General features: G+C 45.8%; 1 pseudogene; it reads right to left on the reverse strand.

The window, feature by feature from the left end:
- Window positions 1-706: 706 nt before the first annotated feature.
- On the reverse strand, window positions 707-1,380 carry LOC127694410 (60S ribosomal protein L36-like; annotated as a pseudogene).
- Between the last annotated feature and the right edge of the window lie 13,656 nt (window positions 1,381-15,036).

Genomic DNA, 15,036 nt, shown 5'->3' on the forward strand with positions numbered 1-15,036 from the left:
AGGTGGACCCTTGGGCTGAGGATGAAGACTTTCAGGTTGTCAGAGAGCTGACAAGGCAGCTACGCCATCACTTCGTCGGGACCACACTGTGTTATACGTCCTTTGTCCTCTTTCCCTACACTCTGTCTTCCCCTGGATGTATGGGGATATTTGTGCTAAATGGGTTAGGCTTGAGTAATGGGGCAGGGACATCTGCTTCTCTCTGGCACCTCTCTGTTCCTGTTTGGCTACCCAGAGACACTGACGCAGCTCCTTCTGCAGAGAAGTGGCCTGTCAAGCAAGGACAAAGAACTCAACAGCTGTTAGCCATCGCAGTGTAAGGACTCCAAGTCAGCAGGCACACCAGGCTCTTTTTTCTATAATGCAGCTATAAAAAGTAGGCCTCTATCCAAATACACTTTAATAACCTGCCCGTTGGGCACAGCTGGGCAGAAGGTTGGGGTTCTTATTCAAACACGATCGCCAAGGTTCCCTGGAAGAGGACACTCTATTAGCCAGCCAGGCTAATAGAACTGGTTTCCAGAGGGCTGCTGTTGAAAAGGAGAGACAAAAACCCCAACAAAAGACACACATGGGACTGATAAACTGAAGAACAGCCCCTGGAGGGGCTCCTTTCTCTGTGCTCCTCCTGTCAACGCTGCCAGCCTCATTGGAGGGCTCTAATGGAGGACACTGTGCGTGTTGGATCTCTCCTGAGCCTGGCCAGTCACTGTAGACTCTGTAGTATAGAGTTGCCTCCACTTAAGCCACAGCCACTCAAGGCCTGGTCCCCAAGCAGAAAGTCCGGGGAAGGACCCAAGGGCCAGAATATCCAGGAACAATCTTTTACTGGGGGAGGGTCATTCTTGACCACCGCCCGCCTCGTGGCTGCCAGCATGTTGCTCAGCTCCTCCTGCTTTCTCTTGGCCCGGATGTGTGTGCCCGCCCTCTTCTTGATGAACCTGAGTGCGTGCTTGTCCTTGGTCTCTTTGAGCAACTCCATGGCGCGCCGCCGCTCGGAGGGTGCGAAGCCGCACACCTCTGGGTCATGTCCCACACTAACTTGGTGTGCTTGGTCAGGCGCCCGCGGCACCGGCTGTGTCTCGGCTTGCTGACTTCTTCACCTTGTAGCCCTTGAGGCTCACGGCTATGGGGTAGCACAGGGCTATGGCTGCTGCTCTCCGATGGTGACCGGGACAGGAAGTAATCCATGTCTTTTCTAAAGAAGAAAGCCTACATCTTCATTGAGGTGATATGGTAGTTTCCCCCGTCAGGAACTTCTGCCTGTAAGCCCCCAGCTCCCCAGAGTCAGGTAACCTCAGAAACACTCGGCTAAATTAGAATCCATCACGACACAGGGTTGAAGAGGCAGCTCAGTGGTTACGTACTCTGGCTGCTCATGCGGAGAGGCCAGGTTCAGCTGCCAGCACCCGCATGGTTGCTCACAACCATCTGTATCCAGCTTCGGGGGGGGGGGAGGGGGGGATCTGATGCGCTCTTTTAGATTAGAAGGACACTGAATACACACAATACACGTTCACACAGGCAAGGCACATAAAATAAAAGTCCTTTTTAAGAGAAAGAAAAGCTTTCATCTCACATGTTTCAGGAACTAAAGGAACCCAGCTATTTAAAGGGAGGTGGCACACAGATGCTACAAGAAATTAGAGAGCACAGACTCTAGGCGGTGCTCTGCAAAGCCACTTAAGGACCTTAGGACTGCAGGTACAGCTCCATATACAGGGCCCAGGTACTTAGGGATCAGGGGCTCTATGCAGTCTTGCACAGGCACCTTGGGACCAGGGACTCCAGGTGCTGCTCCTACGCCTGTTCCAGGTACTTAGGGACTAAGACTCCAGGCACTGCTCCACAGTATCTGTCTACTCTAGGTATTTATGGATACAAGGGCTCCTTGTATCCATATCTTGAATACAAGAAATCATAGTCATGTGGATTCATGGCTTTAATCCTAGTACCTGGGAGGCAGAGACAGGTGGATCTCCGTGAGTTCAAGTCCAGCCTGGTCTACACATTGAGTTCCAAGCCAGCTAAGCCAACACAGTGAGACAAACAACAATGAAGCCACTGTGCACATACCTGTGCACATACCTGATCTGGGTCCTTAGGGATCAGGAAGCCCAAACCTTCCTCTTCACAACCGCTCTAGGTGTGTCTAGCACTCCAGCCTCTGCTCTCAGACTCAAGTAATGCTGAATGCCTTATCCAGTCCCCTTTCTAATCAGTCTCTGGCATCTCTGAATCCAGGGTTGTCTGGTTCGCATACTCTATGGCCACACATCTTCGCCCCTAAGTGTTCAGCACTAAACAATACAGGAGCAGTTCTTCCATTGTGGACACACCTTGCAAACAGCAATACAAAGAAGAGGGGCAGTATTCAGGGTCAGATCTGATAGGAACTGGATCTTTGTTTGTTCGTTTGTTTGTTTGTTTTTTGTTTTTTCGTGACAGGGTTTCTCTGTGTAGTCCTGGCTGTCCTGGAACTCACTCTGTAGACCAGACTGACCTCGAACTCAGAAATCCGCCTGCCTCTGCCTCCCAAGTGCTGGAAGGAACTGGATCTTAAAGGAGCACTGGGAAGGACTGTCACTCCTCCTGAAGGTCCAAAAGCAACTCGGGACAAATGGCTAGCTGAGATGTCTATTAACATGCCAAAGTGCACGATGGCCACCAGGCTCACTCAGGAGCTGTGGTTCTGCTCAGCGATTCTCCCCAACACCACACCTAACCCTCTCCAGCTCACGGCTTCCCTGCCCCCAGTTTCTCATTCCTATATAACCCTGCATTTCGGCCATTTCTTTGCCCTCTTGTCCTCTTGTCCTCCTCTCCTCTCTCTTCTTCCTCCTCCTCCTCTCCCTCCTCCTTCTCCTTCATTCTTCTCTCTCTCCCTCCCTCTCTCCTCATGGTCCAGTTCAGTCTGATGCTCATGTACAGTTTACTTCCTTCTCTCCCTGCTCTGGACTCTTCCAGATGCCTCTGACTATGCTCTCCCTCTTATCTACAATAAAAACCTTCTCCTCAACCATACATTGGAGCAGTCACATCCCCACTTTATAGTGACGTCTCTCCATCTGATGGTTGAGATGCCCCTGTTTGGCAAGGGGGAAAGCAGCGCATGGGCACAGACAACTTCAGAGGGCGGAGATCCATGACCCACTTGGAAGCTGGGGAGGACAGCTTTGTATGTGTGTGTGTGTGCATGTGCGCGTGCATGTGCATGTGTGTGCATGCATGTGCGTGCGTGCATGCATGTGCCTGTGTGTGCGCATTTGTGTGTGGGCGTGCATGTGTGTGTGTGTATAAGTGTGTGTATGTGTAGGTGTGTGTGTGTGTGTGTGTGTGTGTGTGTGTGTAGGTGCATGTGTATGTGCATGCTTGTGGAGGCAGAAGTCAACGCAGGTGTTCTTCAGTCACCTTTGACCATGCTTTCTGAGACTAGGCGCTCCCTGAGCTCAGCTGGCTGGCACAAAGCCCCAGGGATGCTCCTATCTTAACCTCCCAGGGCTAGGATTCCAAGGAGGTGGGAAGCAGGACACCCAACTTTTTTACATGCGTCCTGGGTATCAAAGTCAGGTCCTCACTCTTCGAGGGCAAGTACTTTACTGAACAAACTATCCCCTCTCCTCTCTATTTTAAAAAATAAAATGAAAATAAAAATAACTTTTATTTAAAAGTTTTTTTTTAAGGGTTGTTTTACTACTCCTCTGAGGAATTTCCCAAACCTTACCTCATTTCCCTTTTATCTCTCCCCTTTATGGATTTATTTTTATTATTTTAAATGATGTGCATATGTGTTTGTGTGGTTATGTGCATGTGAGCACAGGTTCCCCCAGAGGCATGGATGCCCTGGTACTGTAGTTACAGGCAGTTGTGAGCCACCCAACATGGGTCTTGGGAACCGCACTCTGGTACTCCGGGAGATCAATAAGTGTTCTCAACCACTGAACCATCTCTCTAGCCCCACTCCTCCCTCTCTAGCTCCTGGGGTATTGGGGCATGTGGATGTGAGAGTTATGACATTCAAGAGTTGATCTGGTCTGTTCTATCAGTGAATAAAATGAACTCCCACCACCTCAGCATTTTAAAAAGACAGAAGCAATTCTTTCTCAAAGTTTGAGTTACCCTGCTGCAAAATTAGAGTTTCTCTGTAATCAGGACAATTGTTCTGGAACAATGCCTGCCCCTACCTGCTCCTCCGCTTCACACACAGACCATTTGCTTTTGAATAAAGCCCTTTTACCTTAATCCAAATGTCAAGATGTATGTTAAATTGTATTTTGGAGATTAAGCCAGCGTGTGCCGCTTGGCACAGCAAAAGCAGCCAATTCTAACAGTTCTCCTGTCCTCATCCAGCCTGACCCAGTTCGGCAAAACCAGGCCAAAGGAGAGGGAAAATGGAGAGTGAGGGTGGAGACTGGGAGCAGGAACCCTGCTTCTGGAACCCTGGAGACCAGAACCAAGAATGGCAGGCAGGAGGGACTGAAATGCTCGCCAAGATGGCCTCGCTTACACAGCAGCCCAAACAAAGCTTAGTTCTAGCTGCCCAGGCTGGGTTCAGAGGGAGGATCACTACTGCACTGTTCTCCATCTGACAGTCCCAGTCCGGGAAGCAAACAGCATCAATCACCCAAAAGGCATGGGCGGACCCATGCATACACACACACACACACACACACACACACACACACACACACACACTACCTACAGCAGCTGAGGTTCAGCAGGCGGGAAATCGAGAGCAAAAGCCAGCTAGGCAGCCTCGTGGGCTTTCACTGCAGTCATGGTGGCCGCTCTTTTACCGTTTGTGTTAGAAAATCTGAAAGCTAAGATTCCAATCCCATGCTCAGGATCCGGAGTCAGAATACTGACTGCTTGGTTTTTAAGCTTGCTTTCTGATTGCAGTGTCACTTTTATTATTAACATCTTGTGAATAAATGGTTCCCCGTGCAAATCAATATTAATTAAAGAATTCCCCCTCTCTATTCAAATCAGTATTGATTAAAAAAATTTGACGCATTCATCCCTGGCCTCCTTCTCTTTGCGTCTTATTGCTACATACATACACATAAATATAAGTACAGCTTGCAGAGTTCATTCGGTGTTGCTTGCACGTATAAGATTTCAGGGCTGACCACTTGGTATTGGACAACCAGTTGGTGGCTCATCCTTGGGGAAAATCATTTCTTCCTTCTCGACATTCTTTACTTGCCTGTAGTCATTGTGCTAGTGCCCTGTGAGATCCCCCCTTCCGTGTTAGCACATTGTTGGTATTGTGCTTGTGTAGGTCTTTAAGCAGCTATATGGTTTAGTTGTAGGTAAAGCTTCCGTGTTATTTCTAGGAGATCACAATCTCACAGCAGGATTCCTGGTCTTCTGGTTCTTACACCCTTCCTTCGTCCTCTTCCACAATGCCCCCCTGAGCCTATGGTGCAGGAGTCGTGTTGGAGATGTCTCTACTGGGGCTGGGTACACCATGGTCCATTGTTCTCTGCATTTTGACCAGTTGTCACTTTCCTGTAATGTCTATCTGTTCATCAGACATCTATCTGCTGCAAAGAGAAGCTTCTGTGGTGAGGGCTGGTAGCCGCACTCACCTGTGGGTAGAGGGATAACTATTTAGAATACTTTAGGAGTTAGGCTGGTTTAATCAAGTGGTATTAGTAGGTTGCCCTCTCAGATCTGTGACCTCACTATCCTGGGGTAGCTGGCTAGGTTTCCAGCAGCATGTATGGTTCCCCTCCTGTTGAGCAAGCTTTAAATCCAAGTAGACAGCTGTTGGTTTCTGCCAAGATATGAAAGCCACTAATGCAGTGTGACTTGCCATGTTGGCCATTGCTGTGGTCAAAAGGTGCCGCAGCTGGGGAGGACGAATGCTTGCTTGCTTCCCTTAGCAGCTTCCAAGACTGAGGAAGCTGGTCCTGTGGGAGGGGCTTTCAGGTAAGATCCACTCAGCTCCTCCGAGCCCTTTGTCCTGAGATCACGGTATTTGAGCAGTAGGCTTCAACCTCAGAGAGGCAACCAACTGCAAGCTTGGATTGTTTGGGGGATCTCTTGAATTCTTCCAGCCGACAGCTTTCGAGGGGCTTCTCACGCTTGGCACTGGGATATTTGTTAGATTGTCTATGGCTCTTACTTAGGGGAAGCATTGTCTGTTCGTGTGGCTTGTAAAAGAAGAATCCATTTCTCCTTCCCAGCCCCTGCTCCCGGAATGATGGCTCTGAGACTGATTATTTATTAATAAATGCCTAGGCCACAAGCTTAGGCTATTCCCTGACTAGCTCATAACAGATTTAACCTATTCAAACTATTCCATGTTTTCCACATGGCTAGTTACCTCTTCTTCAGTCTGGGCTACTTCTTCCTTGGAGTCTTCCTCAATGCCCCTCTTATCCTAGCTCGGATCTCCCTCTATTCTCTCACTATTTCCCAGAATCCTCTCTCTTCCTGCTAGTGTTCCACCTCCTATTTCCTGTCTCAGCTCATAGCCATGGGCTTTTTAATTGACAGGTGTTACTTATATGAGATTCTCTCTACAGTGGCTTAACTTCATTTAAACACACACACACACACACACACACTGGATATATATTGTATGTCTAATATATATTGAATTGACTTCCTTCCCCCAACCCCAATTAAAGCCTCCATTTTTCCTATTCCCCACTTCCTACTCTTAATTAAGTCCCTCCCACTCAGCTGTAATCTCAGCCTACAGGCTCAAACCTTCTGAGTGTGATCTCTGAATCTGGGGCTGACTGACTATAATCTCTACTGCTTGGCTTGCATGCTTGAGACACGCATCTTTATTCCCTGGAGCTTATTAAACTGTGAGGTGTGAGCCTCACTTGTCCAACTTCTTCTGACTGAGCCTGAACATTTGCATTCTGAACAAGTTCTTACCTGCTGCTGCCGCCACTACCAGCCGAAGATTATGTAGGAGAATGGCACTCCCTCGGACATAAGGGGCTGGACTGTGCCTGCCCTCCCCAGCACACTTGGTTGCTTCCTTGTTAGCCTTGATGACCTGCTAAATGTGGAGGGAAGCCACCGCCACCCTCACCCCAAACACACATGCTTGCACTTGGCATGTCCAGGGGTTCTGGTCCTCGATTGCTGGACATGAACTATGACTCGAAGCTGTCTGCAGAGAGCTGCGGTGGAGGCCTAAAGCCATTGCCCAAGAGAGACCACTGGGTCTCTACTCAAGGGACACAATCCTGTTCCCATGTGCCATGGGACTCATCGCTGAAGCTGATCTGTAGGGGCTCCTTCTGGGTCCTTCCTTCTGCTGCCACATGCCACCTGCCAGTTGTAGTGCAAAGTCACTGGGACAGTTCCCAAGTCTGTAGGAAGTAAGGCAACCAGTGGACAGGCGAGCTGCGGGTGAAGCTGCGTTCCCATGCTTGGTATTCATGAGCAAGAGCAGAACCAGAAGAATGTATGAGCAACTGTGGTTGTTAAGGCTGGAGAGATGGCTCAGTGGGTAAAACCAATCACAAGGACTGGAGTTTAAATCCCCAGAGCCCATGTAAAAGCCAGTGTTCCTACAGGGAGAAGCTCAGAGGCCAGCAAGCACTGGAAAATAAGAGACCCTGTCTTAAACAAGGTGGAAGGTGAGAACTGCAGCTCAAGATCATACTCTGACCTCTGACTTCCATGCAGGAGCCACGGCATGCACAGACATGAATATACTTACATACAAACATACATGTATACATACACAATACACATATAAATACACACTAAATAAATAAATTAAAGATGAAGATATTGGACTGGCTCACATCAAGGGAGGAGAGTGTAGCAAAGATGCTACTGCCCCACAAGTCCTCCTAAGCTCTACAGGGCAACAGAAAGGGGAGGAGCAAAGGCACATCCCAAGGGACCTCATTTCCACCCACTAGGCCACACCTCTTAAAGGTTCCACCCTCTCCTGGTAGTGCCTCAGGCCTGGGATTGAACTTTCTGCACATGGGCCTTTAGGGACATTTCAGACCCAACTCAGCAGAGCTCTGTTAATTTCTAAGATTTTTCCTGTTCAGTTCATTCGACCAGAATTTACCATCACAGCATACCCTTTCCCAGAAAGGGAGCCTCCTTCATCTACAGAAAGGGTCGGCCTTACATAGCTGCACCCAGCTGACCTATGGACTCTGACGTCAGCAGTGTTCATGGAGGTCAGAGAGCTGCTCTTTCTTAGCTTGCTTCCCCCAGCACTAGCTAGTTTCATCATGTACACGGTAACTGGTAACCCACTTGTACTGGCTGGTTTTGTGTGTCAACTTGACACAAGCTGGAGTTATCATAGAGAAAGGAGCCTCCCTTGAGGAAATGTCTCCATGAGATCCAGTTGTAAGGCATTTTCTCAATTAGTGATGGAGTGGGGAATGGAGTAGGGAGGGCCCCGCCCCGCCCACTGTTGGCTGGTAGTCCTGGGTTCTATAAGAAAGCAAGCTGAACTAGTGAGTACGTAACGTAATGTCTCTCCATGGCCTCTGCATCAGCTACTGCTTCCTGACTTCCTTTGGTGACGAACAGCAATGTAGAAGTGTAAGCTGAATAAACCCTTTCTCCCCAACTCGCTTCTTGGTTATGATGTTTGTGCAGGAATAGAGACCCTGACTAAGACGCCACTTTACAGATAAAGCGCAAAAACAGGTAAAATCCGGTCAGAGATTACACCTGCAGAGCCCCAGAGCAGTTGGGTGCTGCCTCTGGCTTCAAGTCTGCATTCTGACTTCATGGTATATTTGCTAACAGGCAGTTCAATGAACGTATATAAGATACTTAAATTTAAATCTGAGTTTAAAATTTTTTATTCATTTAGTGTGTGTTTGTGTCTGTGTGCGTAGATTAGAGGGCAGCCCACGGGAATCAGCTCTCTCCTTCTACCATGCAAGTGACAAGGATTGAGCAAGTCACCAGGCTTAGTTTCAGGCCCACAGAAGCATCTTGCTGACCCCAAGTTTGACATTTTTAAAGGGGCATGTGAAGTGGCTCACGGAAGATCTGGGAGTCAGAGAGTTGAGGCCCAAGAGACACATGGTCCAGAACAATGTCCCCAATCACGACTTGGACGAAGGGCTTGTGGCTTTCCTGTTGCTATCAGGCATTTCACGGTCCCCACTCCTCACAGCCAAGCTCAGGGCTAGTGTGCTTTGCTCCCTGGCCTTGGCATAGACCTGAGACAGGGACCAAGTGGGCTCCACGTGCTGAGCTTGAGGCTCCCCAGTGCCCTGGAAAGTCTGGCCTGGGGAGAACTGGGAACATCACCTTTGCTTGGTTTCAATCCCCAAAGATTCCGAACTTGTGCCAGAGCCGAGGGTCGTGGTTATGAGTCTTTTTTTTTCTTTTTTATCCTAGAAATGTTTCTAGGGGACCAATCTAGCTCTCCAGCATCCCTGTCCCATCAGCTTCTGTTCGTTCAAATCTAGGGCTCGGAGTTAGCATCCCCCATCTCTGGCTTTGATTTCCTCCCTGTCAGGTGCTTGTGGTAACCATGGTCTGAAAAAGAAATCTTTTAAACGTTTTTAAACTTTATTGTAAAAAGAACTTACAAATAAATCAGAATATTACATACCCAAATTAACCAGACCCCGAGTTTAAACAGCTCATAGCTAGCCGAATAGGCACTCGGGATGAAAGTTGTGCTGGTTTATGTCAATTGGCCAAGCTAGAAGCACCTCAAAGGAGGGAACCTCAACTGAGAAAATGCCTCCATAAGATCTGACTCTAGGCAAGTCTGTGGGGCATTTTCTTAATTAGTGATTAAAGTGGGAGGGTCCAGCCCATAGTGGGTGGGGCCACCCCTGGTCAGGCGGGCCTGGGTTCTATAAGAAAGCAGGCTGAGCAAGCCATGCTGGGAAAGCCAGTGGGCAGCACCCGCCCATGGTCTCTGCACCAGCTCCTGCCTCCAGGTCCTGTCCTGCTTGGACTCCTGCCTTGGTTTCTCTCAGTGGACTGTGACTCAAGATATGTCAGCCAAGCAAACCTTGTGCTCCCCAGCTTGGTTCTGGGCCTGGTGTTTCCTCACAGCCATGGAAACCCTAACTAGGAAAGCTGCAGGGCTTCTCAGGAAACTTGACCTTTCACCATCAAATATACCATACGTGTTTATCCACTATCAAAACCAAAAGAGAAAGAAAGAAAATCTGTGACTGAGTTAGAACTAGAAAAACAATGTTCTATTCTCCCTCAAGCTCATGTCCCTTGTTTGAATTAGCCCTTCTTCCCCCAGTGTCCAGCCTTTCTCCTTCTCTCCCCTCCATGTCATACTGTACCCACAGGCATATCTGTCTGCATGTGTATGAATAATAGTCGCTAGATTCACCATATGAAAGAGGACATGGGACCTTTTCTTTCTGAGACTTTCACTTAATATCATAATTCTAAGTCCATCAGTTCTCTTGCAAATTGTTATTTCATTTTTCTTTAGAGCTGAGCAATATTCCATTATATATGATATATATTATATTCCATTATATATTATATAACTATAACTATAACTATAACTATATATATATATATATATATATATATATATATATATCACTATCTGTTCCTCTGTTGATTCCAATTCTTTGCCATAGTAAATTAAACAGTAATTAACACAGTGGTGCAAGTATCTCAAGGGTGGGTGTGGTTTGCTGGGTGTATACTCAGGAGTGGAATAGTTGGGTCATGTGCTAATTCTGGTTTTATTTTTTGAGACATCTCTAAACTGGTTTCTACAGGGCTGAATCAATTTGTACCCTCAACAACAGTGAATCCTCTTCAACAGTGCATAAGGACTCCTGTCTCTCCACATTCTCTCCAACATTTGTTGTCAGATTTATTGACAACAGCCATTCAGACTCTGGTGAGGTAAGTACCTCAAAGTAGTTTTGATTGGCATTCCCTGAGGGCGGGGATATAGGATACTTTAAAAAATATTTAATTGGTCATTTGTCTGTTTTCCTTCTTTCCTTCTTTCCTTCCTTCCTTCCTTCCTTTTTAAAATCTGTCTATTCAGCTCACTTGCCCATTTGTTGATTGGCAGTTTTATCCCCTTGGCATTTAATCTTCACCATTCTTTCTTCTTTCTAAGTTCTAGACATTGGCCCCTTGTCTGAAGTTTTCGGGTGTCGTTTTTTTCCCCTTTTCTGGGCTGTCTGCTGATTATGTTTTGTACAGAGAATTGTTGTTTTCCTGTTTCCATCAGTTGACAGTAGAGTTAGTTCCTGTGCTCCTGGTGTTTGTTTAAAACGGTCTTGCCTTCCCCAAAGTCTTCAGGGGTATCTGTAGCCTGTGTTCTCTTCTAAAGTTTCAGGCCTTTTAGATTTTACATTAAGGGGTTTTTTTTTTAAATCCATTTTGAACTAGGTTTTGTACAAAGTGAATGATATGAATCTAATCTAATTCTCCCACAGGGGAATCAGCTTCACTAGCACAATTTATCGACTAGACTGGCTCTTTTTCTAAAGCATGTTTTTGCCTCTTTTGCCAATTTGAGTGGCCCAGCCTTGCTGTTTTATTTCCAAATCCTCTGTTCTATCCCGTGGACCTAGGGGGAAACCTAATACCATGATGCTGCTAAAGAACACAGCAAAAAAGACCCCTAGTCTAATGCCCCCTTTATCTCTTCTAATGAGTTTTAGTTTACACTGTCCGTTTGCTTGGTATTTTTTCCATCCTTTGATATCAAATTTCTTGATGTAATTGTTGCCTTACTGTGTTTCTTGGAGAGAGCACATAGTTGCTTCTTCTCTTTAAATCCAGTTCTTTAATCTGTATCTTTTTGGTGAAGAGCAGAGGCCATTTGTGTTAAGGTTATTGTGGAGAGGGGTTTGCTATTTTCCATAAATGTGTCAGGTGACATGCTGTTTTTCTCTCTGCTCGCATGATAGCTCTGAGGTTTTGCTGAGCTGCCATGTCAGAGGTGGTTGCTCCTTTCCAAAGCCTGGCTTGCCAATCTGTAGTCGGGTCTTTTTTCACCTTTCCACTTTTTTTTTTTTCTCCACTGAGGACTTTCTACAGAACTGCCTTAATTTCTGTTTGTCTTAAAATACCTTCATTTCTTCGCCAATTTTGAAAGATCGTTTAGTAGGCTGCGGCATTTTTGGATCACAGTTGTTTGTTTTTAGAGTTTGAAATGTCTCATTCCATGCTCTTCTGGCTTGTCTGGTTGCTGGTGAGCAGTCTTGGTGATTTGGTATTGCTGCCTTTGTGTGCAAGCCATCTTTTCCCTGGGTGAACTAGGCTTAACTTTTGACTTTGTACTTTTGACATCCTAATTATAATATGTCCTGGCCAGTCTCTTCTCTGGTCAGGTCGACCTGGAGTTCTATGTGCATCTCATATGTGGAAACTTGCTTTATGTGAATTTGGGATTTTTTTAAAATTATCATTTCACTAAATGGTGTGCCTGTTTCATTCAGTTTTACTTCTGATCTTTCATCTACACCATGAACTCTCAGGACTGGCTTCTTGGATGTGTCCTAGGCTTCTGGGAAATATTGTTTGGCTCATTAACATATGTGTGTGTCTGTCTGTCTGTCTGTCTGTCTGTCTTTGTCTCTCTGTCTCTTTCACACACACACACACTGGTTAAAAACTAGCTCCATTTAAAACTGAGTTTCAAACAAAGTTACTGTGTGGAAAGAAGGAAAAAAGTCAGCAGGACCTTATTCTTAGCCTAAGGATTGTTCACCACAGGATGTGTGGACCACAACCCAAAGGTCAGATGCTCCATCATCAGTTGAATCTTGACAGCAACGCAAAGAGGAGCCTGGTCTCAGAGTCACCTGGCTCATTTCCCGTTATTGTGTAATTCTTATCCTAAGATATTGACCAGATACGCATTCTGCTTCTCTAATCTCACTTAACAACTGCTTGCTCAGGAAAACCAGAAAAACATAATAATGCCTCATAGATCAAAAACTCCCCAGAGTTGAGGCAACTGTGATTTGTACCTTAAAAAATGTCAGCTCCTCTCGTTCCCTTTTGCAGCAGCTCTCAGCTTGTCAACGTGACTGCTGTCACAACATTGCTACAAATAAACTTGGTTTTTTATTTTTTAAATTTAAAATTTGTCTGGTGGTCTCAGTGGTATCAAACTCTGCAGCACACACATAAACAAACAAAAATCAACTCATAAAATTGGAAACCATAATATACAAGCAAAAGACCAATAAGACAAAAAACCACCACTAACAACAAAAAAACCATGCCCAAACAAAGCAATAAGGCACAAAATGTCCTTATTGTCCCACAAAAATACCACTGAGTTCATTATGTGTTGGCCATCTACTGCTGAGTATTATGGCTACCCTTAAGTATGGTTAATGACTCTACAAAACTCCATTGGAGAAAGCTAATTTTTCCTTTGCAATCCAGTGTCAGTTGCAGGTAGCTTTTTGGCTAGGGGTGAGAGAGTTCATGTCCATCTCCCTACCTCTGCAGTGGGACCCTATCTGCCTTGAAGCTGTGCAGGCTCTATGCATGTTGCATAGCCTGTGAATTCATGTTATGTCATCAATACGTTGTGTCTGGTAGACACTTTCCATGGAGTCCTCCTCCTCTGCCTCCAATGGCCTATCCAGTCTCAGGCTCTTGGCCACCTGAGCATCCTCCTCCATGGGTTCCATCTTTTGGAGGTGGCCATAAATCCCATCAGGGAGTGGTTGGTTATTCCTATACTCTTTTTGCTGCCATTAAACCAGAATATCTTGCAAGCAAGTCCTTGTTGTGGGTTGCAGTGGTTTGCAGAGGATTGTAGGATTTATAGCTGTGTTGATGGCTACCTTTCTCCTCTGATAGTGTGCAGAGGATGGTCCAGTTCCGTAACACAAATCAGTATGGATGAAGCTTCTAGTTAGACACCAGCTCCACAACTCCATGTTCAGTGAGTGAGCTATGTATTATCTTCATCAATAGAGCCTGACCATTAGTTTGTGGAGAACAACCAATAGCCTTGAGATGTTTGGAGGTTTCCATAGGATCCTTTGACCAACAATTCAATTAGATGTAATCTAGTACTGGGGATTTCACTTCATAGCAAAAGATGCCTAGTTGGGGTATGGCCTCCCCTGTTATTTGGTAACTCCATTTAGATTTCTTTAATATATATATTATATGAAATATGATATCATATTTGATTATATTGAATATATGTGACATATATAATATATGTGGGAGCTCCGACAGTAAACAGTTTCCATATGGCCCTACATGTTAATTATTCCCTCCTTACCCATCTCTTTCCTCCCCTTCTACACTTAATCCTTGCACTCCAGTCTCTCCCTGTTTCTCCATAACTATATATTCTATTTCCACTTCCTTGGGAGATTCTCTTCTCCCTCTAATCCCTAACTCAATACCTCTTCTATGGTTATACAGATTGTAGCATGCATATTGAAGGCTTAAAAGTTAACAACCACATATAAGAGAAATCATACCATATTTGTCTATTGTGGTCTGGGTTACCTAATTTGGAATTTTTTTTTAGCTCCATTCATTTACCCAGAAATTTAATTTTTCAGTTGATAAAAATTATTATGTTATGTAAATGTATCTCATTTCCATTATCCATTGTACTGGCTGGTTTTGTGTGTCAACTTGACACAGGCTGGAGTTATCACAGAGAAAGGTGCTTCAGTTGGGGAAGTGCTTCCATGAGATTCAGCTGTGGGGCATTTTCTCAATTAGTGATCAAGGAGGGAGGGCCCCTTGTGGGTGGTACCATCCCTGGGCTAGTAGTCTTGGGTTCCATAGGCGAGCAGGCTGAGCAAGCCAGGGGAAGTAAACTAATAAGAAATATCCCTCCATGGCCTTTGCATCAGCTCCTGCTTCCTAGCCTGCTTGAGTTCCAGTCCTGACTTAGTCATCACTTTAGTAATGAACAGCAATGTGGAAATGTAAGCTGAATAAACCCTTTCCTCCACAACTTGCTTCTTGGTCATGATGTTTATGCAGGAATAGAAACCCTAAGACATCCATTTACAAGTTGATAGACATCTAGGCTATTTCCAGTTTCTGGCTCTAGAATAGCAAAGATCATGG

Source organism: Apodemus sylvaticus, chromosome 10, assembly GCF_947179515.1.
Source record: "Apodemus sylvaticus chromosome 10, mApoSyl1.1, whole genome shotgun sequence".
In the NCBI taxonomy this organism is placed as follows: Eukaryota; Metazoa; Chordata; class Mammalia; order Rodentia; family Muridae; genus Apodemus; species Apodemus sylvaticus.